The sequence below is a fragment of the Octodon degus genome, unplaced genomic scaffold (assembly GCF_000260255.1).
Source record: "Octodon degus isolate 3935 unplaced genomic scaffold, OctDeg1.0 scaffold00018, whole genome shotgun sequence".
Classification (NCBI taxonomy): domain Eukaryota; kingdom Metazoa; phylum Chordata; class Mammalia; order Rodentia; family Octodontidae; genus Octodon; species Octodon degus.
The window spans coordinates 2,948,121-2,955,227 of NW_004524594.1; the positions used below are offsets into that span (position 1 = coordinate 2,948,121).

The 7,107-nt window shown below is 41.0% G+C and overlaps 1 pseudogene; it reads left to right on the forward strand.

Moving 5' to 3' along the window:
• Nucleotides 1–4,923: 4,923 nt before the first annotated feature.
• Nucleotides 4,924–5,592, forward strand: LOC101573541 (annotated as a pseudogene).
• Nucleotides 5,593–7,107: the final 1,515 nt, after the last annotated feature.

Genomic DNA, 7,107 nt, shown 5'->3' on the forward strand with positions numbered 1-7,107 from the left:
ATCATTAAAATATGTTACCTAAGAGTTTTTATAGACACCTTTCACTAGGAAAATTACTTGGTATTTCTGTTTACTCTTATTTTATCATAAAAGTATTGAATTTTGTTAGTGTTTCTGGATCTATTGGGATGATTGTGTGTTTTTTCTCCTCCACCCTGTTGTGGTAATTGCACTGAAAGAATGTTTTTAAAACCTTGCATTTTTGGAGCCAACACTATTGTATTTGATCATGACATATTATTCTCTTTTTTCATGTGTTTAGTACAGGGCTTTCAGGGTCACACTGCATAGATTGGACTTCTAGTGCTTCTCCTGTTTACAGCCTCCCAAGCGCTGGGATTATAGGCATGCGCCACCACACCCAGTCTCAATCACTGTCTCAGGGCCCCCCAGGGGTGGGGCCAGCACAGCACGCCAGGGATCAAACCCCGGTCCCTGCGTCTGCCTAAGCAGGCACTTTAATCTGATGAACTGTCTATATTACTCTTTTTAATATATTGCCAGATGTGATTTACTTAGAATTATTTATGTTTATGTTTATGAGAGATATTGGCCTGTAATTGTCCTTTGTTTTAAAAATATAATAAGGGCCAGCCAAATAATTCAGTGGATTAAAGTGCATGCAAATAGGCACAGAGGGCAGGGGTTTGATCCCCAGGCCAGCTGTGCCAGCCCTGCCTCTGGGCATGCTGAGACAGCAACTGAGATTGGGTGTGGTGGCGCGTGCCTGTAATCCCAGCTCTTGGGAGGCTATAAACAGGTGGATCACTAGGAATCTGATCTAGAAGTGAGACCCTGAACACCCTGTAGATATATATATATATATATATATATATATATATATATATATAGAGAGAGAGAGAGAGAGAGAGAGAGAGAGAGAGAGAGAGAGAGATATGATTTATAGGAGAATGATTCTGGCTTTATAAAACTAAGAAATGTTTTCTATTTTCTTAGAGAATTTATATAAAAGTGCCATTTTATCTTCTTTATGTAACCAGAATCTTCCTACAAAGAACCTTCTAGCCCCAGAAGTTTCTTTGTAGGAAGATTTTTAAATTAGAGGTTCAATTTTTAGATGACTATCAGACTATAATGTTTCTTTCATATGATAAGTTGTGTTTTCAAAGAATTTGTTCATATAATCAAAGTTACTGAAAATCAAACTAGATAATATAAAAAAAAAAAAGACCCCAGCACAGGTCCTGACACACAGTAGGTGTTCAGTAAACGCAGACTCATCTCCATCCCGTGGCTCGTGGGAGCAGCAGCCAATCTGTCTGACTCAGGGTTTCCTCTTTTACTTGCCCAAATTAGCTCTTAGATAATCTCACAATTTTCATTATCCTTTTGTTCAAAATATTTTCTAATTGCTATTGGGATTTATTCTTTGGGCCCTGGACCTCTGAGCAGTGTGCTGCTGAATTTGCAAACATTTGGAGATTTTTCTACTTATCTTTTTGTATAGGTTTCTAATTTAATTCCACCCTAGTTAGCATATTCTGTATCATTTTCAGGCCTTTGAAGTGTCTGTTAATTGCTTCATGACTAATACAGTCTATAATTAATTGCTAATGTGGTCTATTTTATAAATGTTCCACAAGTACTTCCAAAGAATATTCATTCTGGACTCACTCTGCAGTGTTGCGTGTATGTCAGCTAAATGAAATTGGCCCGTTCTGGGGCTTGAGTATCCAGTATCTACCTTTTTCATGGCAGGACTGGGGCCACGGGTTACTCGGTGGAAAATCATGAGGTCAAGTGCCACTGTCACCGCGGCGCATCCAGCGCGGGCGTCATCCGCACAGCTCATGACTGTGGGTGCTGATCTTGTCACCTGGCTGTGGCAGTGTCTGCCACATTTCTCCACTGTGAGCTCCACCCTCCCCTCCCACACAGTGCAGTGTGGAAGGAGGTAATTTGCACAATTTGTGCGGCCCACACCTAAGCAGTGGGAAGTGTGCTTCTCCTCGAAGACCAAGTATTTACGTCAATTATTTGGTGTCCTTCTGCATGAGAGACCTGAATCGGCTTCCTCACCCATTAATTTACTGTGCCACTGATTTACGTCCGTTTGGCTCGTGGGTGTTCATGGCCTGCTTTCATTATAATCCAATAGCACCTTATTATTATTTTTATTGCTCAAATGACTACGGTGCTAGCCATCAAGATATCTGTCAGTTTGCTCTTATTTACCTTTAACACAGTTCAGGGTGTGTGTGTGTGTGTGTGTGTGTGTGTGTGTGTGTTCGTTTGAGTCCTTTACCTTTAGCACCGCTTGATGTTCCAGTCTCATCTCATGTATTTTCTTCCTCAGCCCTAGAATTAAGACCTCTGTTCTATTTCTCTCAGAGCCCTGATTCCTTTATCAAAGCAGGGGGCACTGTACAGTCACATAGAAATAAAGTGGCGACTATTGTAAGCCAAAAATGCATTTTATACACTTTTACTACCAAATATCACAGTTCAGTCCACCCTACCTGAAGTGGCCTTGAAGCCCGTATATTAGCCTACAGTGGCATGAAGTCGTTAATGCAGTCTACTGTATAATGAAATGTCAAGCAGCGCATGTGGTTTAGTGAATATCCATACCCCAAAAACGCAGGCAACACAGTGATGCTGGAGGCCCGTGGTCGACTGGGTGCTGGGCCCTGCTGTCATGCAGCACACAGAGAGTGCTGCGGTGCATCTCTCTAGCCTAAGAAAAGATCCACGTTTAAAGTGCAAAGTACATGGGCCGGCAAGATAGCTCAGGGGTCTAAAGTGCCTGCTTAGGCAAGCTTAGGCAAGCATGCAGGGACTGAGTTTCGATCCCTGGCACCACATGCTGCTCCAGCCCTGCCCCCCGGGTGGACAGAGCTGGCCACAAAAAAAAAGTGCGAAGTATGATTTCTACTGAATGTCTATGACCTTTGCACCACCATCCAGGAAAATAATCATATGTCAGACTACTACAAGTTGTACACAACTAATAGACATCTGTATTACTTTGCAAGGGCTGCCACAAGATGATAGACAGGGGAGGGACGCTTAGAACTGCAATTTCTTTTCTCACAGCTCTAGAGATGCATCTCTAACTTGGCAGCATTTCACACATTTTGCATGTCATATTGTCATTGTTCAGCTCAAAATACTTTATTATCTTCTCTCTGATTTCTTCTCTGACTAGTGGATTTTCCTTAAAGATTAGTTGCTTCATTTCTAATTACCTTCTTCTTCCTTCCTTCCTTCCTTCCTTCCTTTCTTTCTTTCTTTCTTTCTTTCTTTCTTTCTTTCTTTCTTTCTTTCTTTCTTTTTGTGGTACAGGGGAATTGAACTCAGGACCTTGAGCTTGCCAGGCAAGCACTTATTCTATTGAGCTATCCCTAGCCCCATTTATAATTATTTAAGGAACTTTCTAGTTATCTGGTGGTTGCTGACAACCAATTTAATTCCATTGTTGGCAGAAAACATATCTGTAAAATTTCAAGTTTTTGAAAAATTTGCATTGTTTAGCGTGTCTATTTTGGAGAATATTCTACGTATACTTGCAAATAATATGTGTTCTGCAGCTATTGGGTGTAGTATTCTATAAGTGACAATTAGATCAAAGTACATCCCAGTGTTATTCAGACCTGTTTCTTAACTGATCTTCAGTCTGCTTGTTTTAGCAATTTCTGAGAAAGAGGTGTAATATCTTCAATTGTAGATTTTGACTATTTCATTTAGCTTTCTTGAATTTATTTTCAGGTAAATTGAAGCTGAGGTTTTTTTCAGGTACATACACATTTATAATTGTTACATCTTTCCAATATATTGGCCTTTTGAACATTGTAAAAGGTTCTTTCAGCAGGTACTGCTTGATTTAAAATATATTTAGTCTAATACTAACATCATCTTTCCAGCTTTCTCCCCCTTGCATGGGATATGTTTTTCTCTCCTTTGATTTTCTTTTTTTTTTTTTCTTCTTCTTTTTTTTTTTTTTTTTTTTAGCAGTACCAGGGATTGAACTCAGGACCTTGCACTTACCAGGCAAGCTCTTACACCACTGAGCTATATCTCCAGCCCCTCCTTCTTTGATTTTCAATGTGACTGTCTTTACATTGAAAGAGGGCCTCTGAGATACCAAACAATTGGTTCTTGATCTACAGCTACTCTGATAAGCTCTGCTTTTATGTTGAGATGCTTAATGCATTTATATTTAACATAATCATTGGTGCAGTTGAGTGTAGGAGTGATTTTGCCATTTCTTTCTTACTTGTTTCATGCATCTTTTGTTTCTCTGTTCCCTCTTTCTTGTCTTCTTTTGAGTTACACATTTTAAAAATAATATTTTCTCTACTAGCTCTCAGCTAACCTTTCTGTGTTATTTTGTAGTGGTTAGTCTAAGAATTCCAACACACATTCTTAGTTTATTCAAAGCCCTCTGTCACTTTGCAACAAAGCTGAGCCTTGCAGCCTCCTCCCTGTTCTTTGTATTCCTCTTTTTTATTTTATTGTACATTTTAGATATGCACAATGACTGCACTCATCACAGAGAATTTGCTCCTCTTCTTTGTACAACTTTTACCATATGCATCACAATGACACATGTTAAAAAACTCCAGGATACAGTACCCTGATTAATTTTGCTTCTAACAACTAAATATTTTTTAAAGTAAATGACAAAATAAAAAAGTGTTTTCTGTAATAATTGCTTGCATGTTTACCAATTTTAGAGTATTTCATTCCTTCCTCAAACTTTAATCTGAGTTTCCTTCGTATTTCAGGTGTTAATTTCCCTTAACCTGAAAATTTTCTTTTTGCCTCTTTTTAATAAAACTGATCTACTGCAGTGAATTATCTCCATTTTCACTTATTTGAAATGTCTTTATTTCTCCATGTTTTAAGCATATATTTTTCTGGATTAAAAATTCTGGCTTGCTTTCCAGCCAGCGCTGAGCGATGGGCATCTCTCGGGACAATTGGCACAAGTGCCGCAAGACGGGGGCAAAAGAAAGCCCCATCACAAGAAGCGGAAGTATGAGCTGGGGCGCCCTGCTGCCAGCACTAAGATTGGTGCCCGCCGCGTACACACAGTCCGAGTTCGAGGAGGCAACAAGAAGTACCAAGCCCTGCGGCTCGATGTGGGAAACTGCTCCTGGGGCTCTGAGTGTTGTACTCGAAAAACAAGGATCATTGGTGTTGTTTACAATACATCCAATAACGAGCTGGTCTGCACCAAGACCTTAGTGAAGAACTGCATTGTGCTCATTGACAGCATGCTGTACCGACAGTGGTGCGAATCCCACTATGCACTGCCCCCGGGCCGAAAAAAGGGGGCCAAGCAGACTCCTGAGCAGGAGATTTTAAACAAAAAACAATCAAAGAAAATTCAAAAGAAGTATGATGAAAGGAAAAAGAACGCCAAGATCAGCAGTCTTCTGGAGGAGCAGCTCCAGCAGGGCAAGCTTCTCGCCTGCATCGCATCAAGACCAGGCCAGTGTGGCCGAGCAGATGGCTGCGTGCTGGAGGGCAAAGAGCTGGAGTTCTATCTGAGGAAAATCAAGGCCCGGAAAGGCAAATAAACCTTCCCTCCTGGTTTAACTCATGTAATAAAGGTGTTTATTGTTCCATGAAAAAAAAAATTCTGGCTTTTTTAAATGTATTTAGTGCAGAGTCTACAGGGTCAGCAGGGTCTCACTACATAGATCGGACTCGTAGTGTTTCTCCTGTTTACAGCTTCCCAAGTGCTGGGATTACAGGCACACACCACCACACCCAGTCTCACTGTCCGGGTCGTGGGGAGGCGCAGAGCCGGCTCAGCAGGCCTGGGGATCGAACCCCCAGCCCCTGAGTTCTAAGCAAGGGCCTTAATCTGCTGAGCTATTTGGCCAGGCCTTCTGACTTCCCTTTTTACATTTTTCTTTTTCTCAGCATTAAGGATGTTCCTCCATTAGGTTCTGTTCTTTGTTGTGTCTCGTGAGAAGTCACCTATCATTCATAGAAATATTCCTTTGTATGCAAAATGGGTTCAAGGCTTATTTTTATTATTGTTTGTTTAGTTTTCTTTCTATCAGTTACTTTCAGGAACTTGTTCTATCTTTGACCTTAGACTATGAGGTGCCTACGTGTGGCTTTCTTTTGTATTTTTTCTCTGGAGTACAGTTGCTCAGGAATGGCTTCCTTTTGCATTTGGTCTTTGGACTACGATGTGGTTGAGTGTGGTTCCTTTTGTATTTACATACCTTGGAGTTCTGTTAGATGCATAAATTATCTTTTCCAGGGCTGGCCAAATAGCTCATCGGATTAAAGCGCCTGCTTAGACAGACACGGGGCCTCGAGTTCGATCCCCAGGCCTGCCGTGCTGGCCCCGCCCCCAAGGCACACTGAGACAGCGGTTGACACTGGGCGTGGTGGCACGAATGCCTGTGATCCCAGCACTTGGGGGGCTGTAAATAGGAGAATCACTACTAGTCCTATGTATGCAGTGAGACCCTGTACACTCTGTGGGCCCTGTCCTAAATAAAATAAATATAAATATAAATAAATTGTCCTTTCCACCAAGTTAAGGACACTTTCAGCCAATAACTTTTCAAGTTTTTCCTACCCCAACACCAATTTTTCACCACCTGAGACTTTGATTACCTGTGTTAAGCCAACTGACACTGTCCCAAAGAGTTCTGGGGCTGTCATTTAATTTGTTTCAAACGTTTTCCCTTCAGATTGGAAACTTCTTACCAGGCTTCAAGCCCACTGGTCCTTCAGTCAGCTCCTGTCTGTTGCCAGATAGAATCAATGGGTTTTTAATTTCATATACAGTAGTCCCTCACGATTTCATGGTTTGACTTTCCTGGACTCACTGTTTCGCAGGTTTCCAAAAAATATTAATCTGAATTATTTATCGTGGATTTTTCACTATATTGAGGGATTTGGGAGGAGGGTACAGTACTGTATACGTATGTTTTTAAAATTATGTAGGTTTATGAGTTTTGAAAATGGTTAAGAATATTTAAAATGGCAAACAAAAAAAAACAAAAAACAAAAAAAAAAGGGGCCTGGCCTTAGCTCAGTTGTTTAAGTGGCTGCTTCCACAAAGCTGTCAGCCTCAGGTTGCTGTAGTTCGATCCCACAACACTGCAGCCGGCC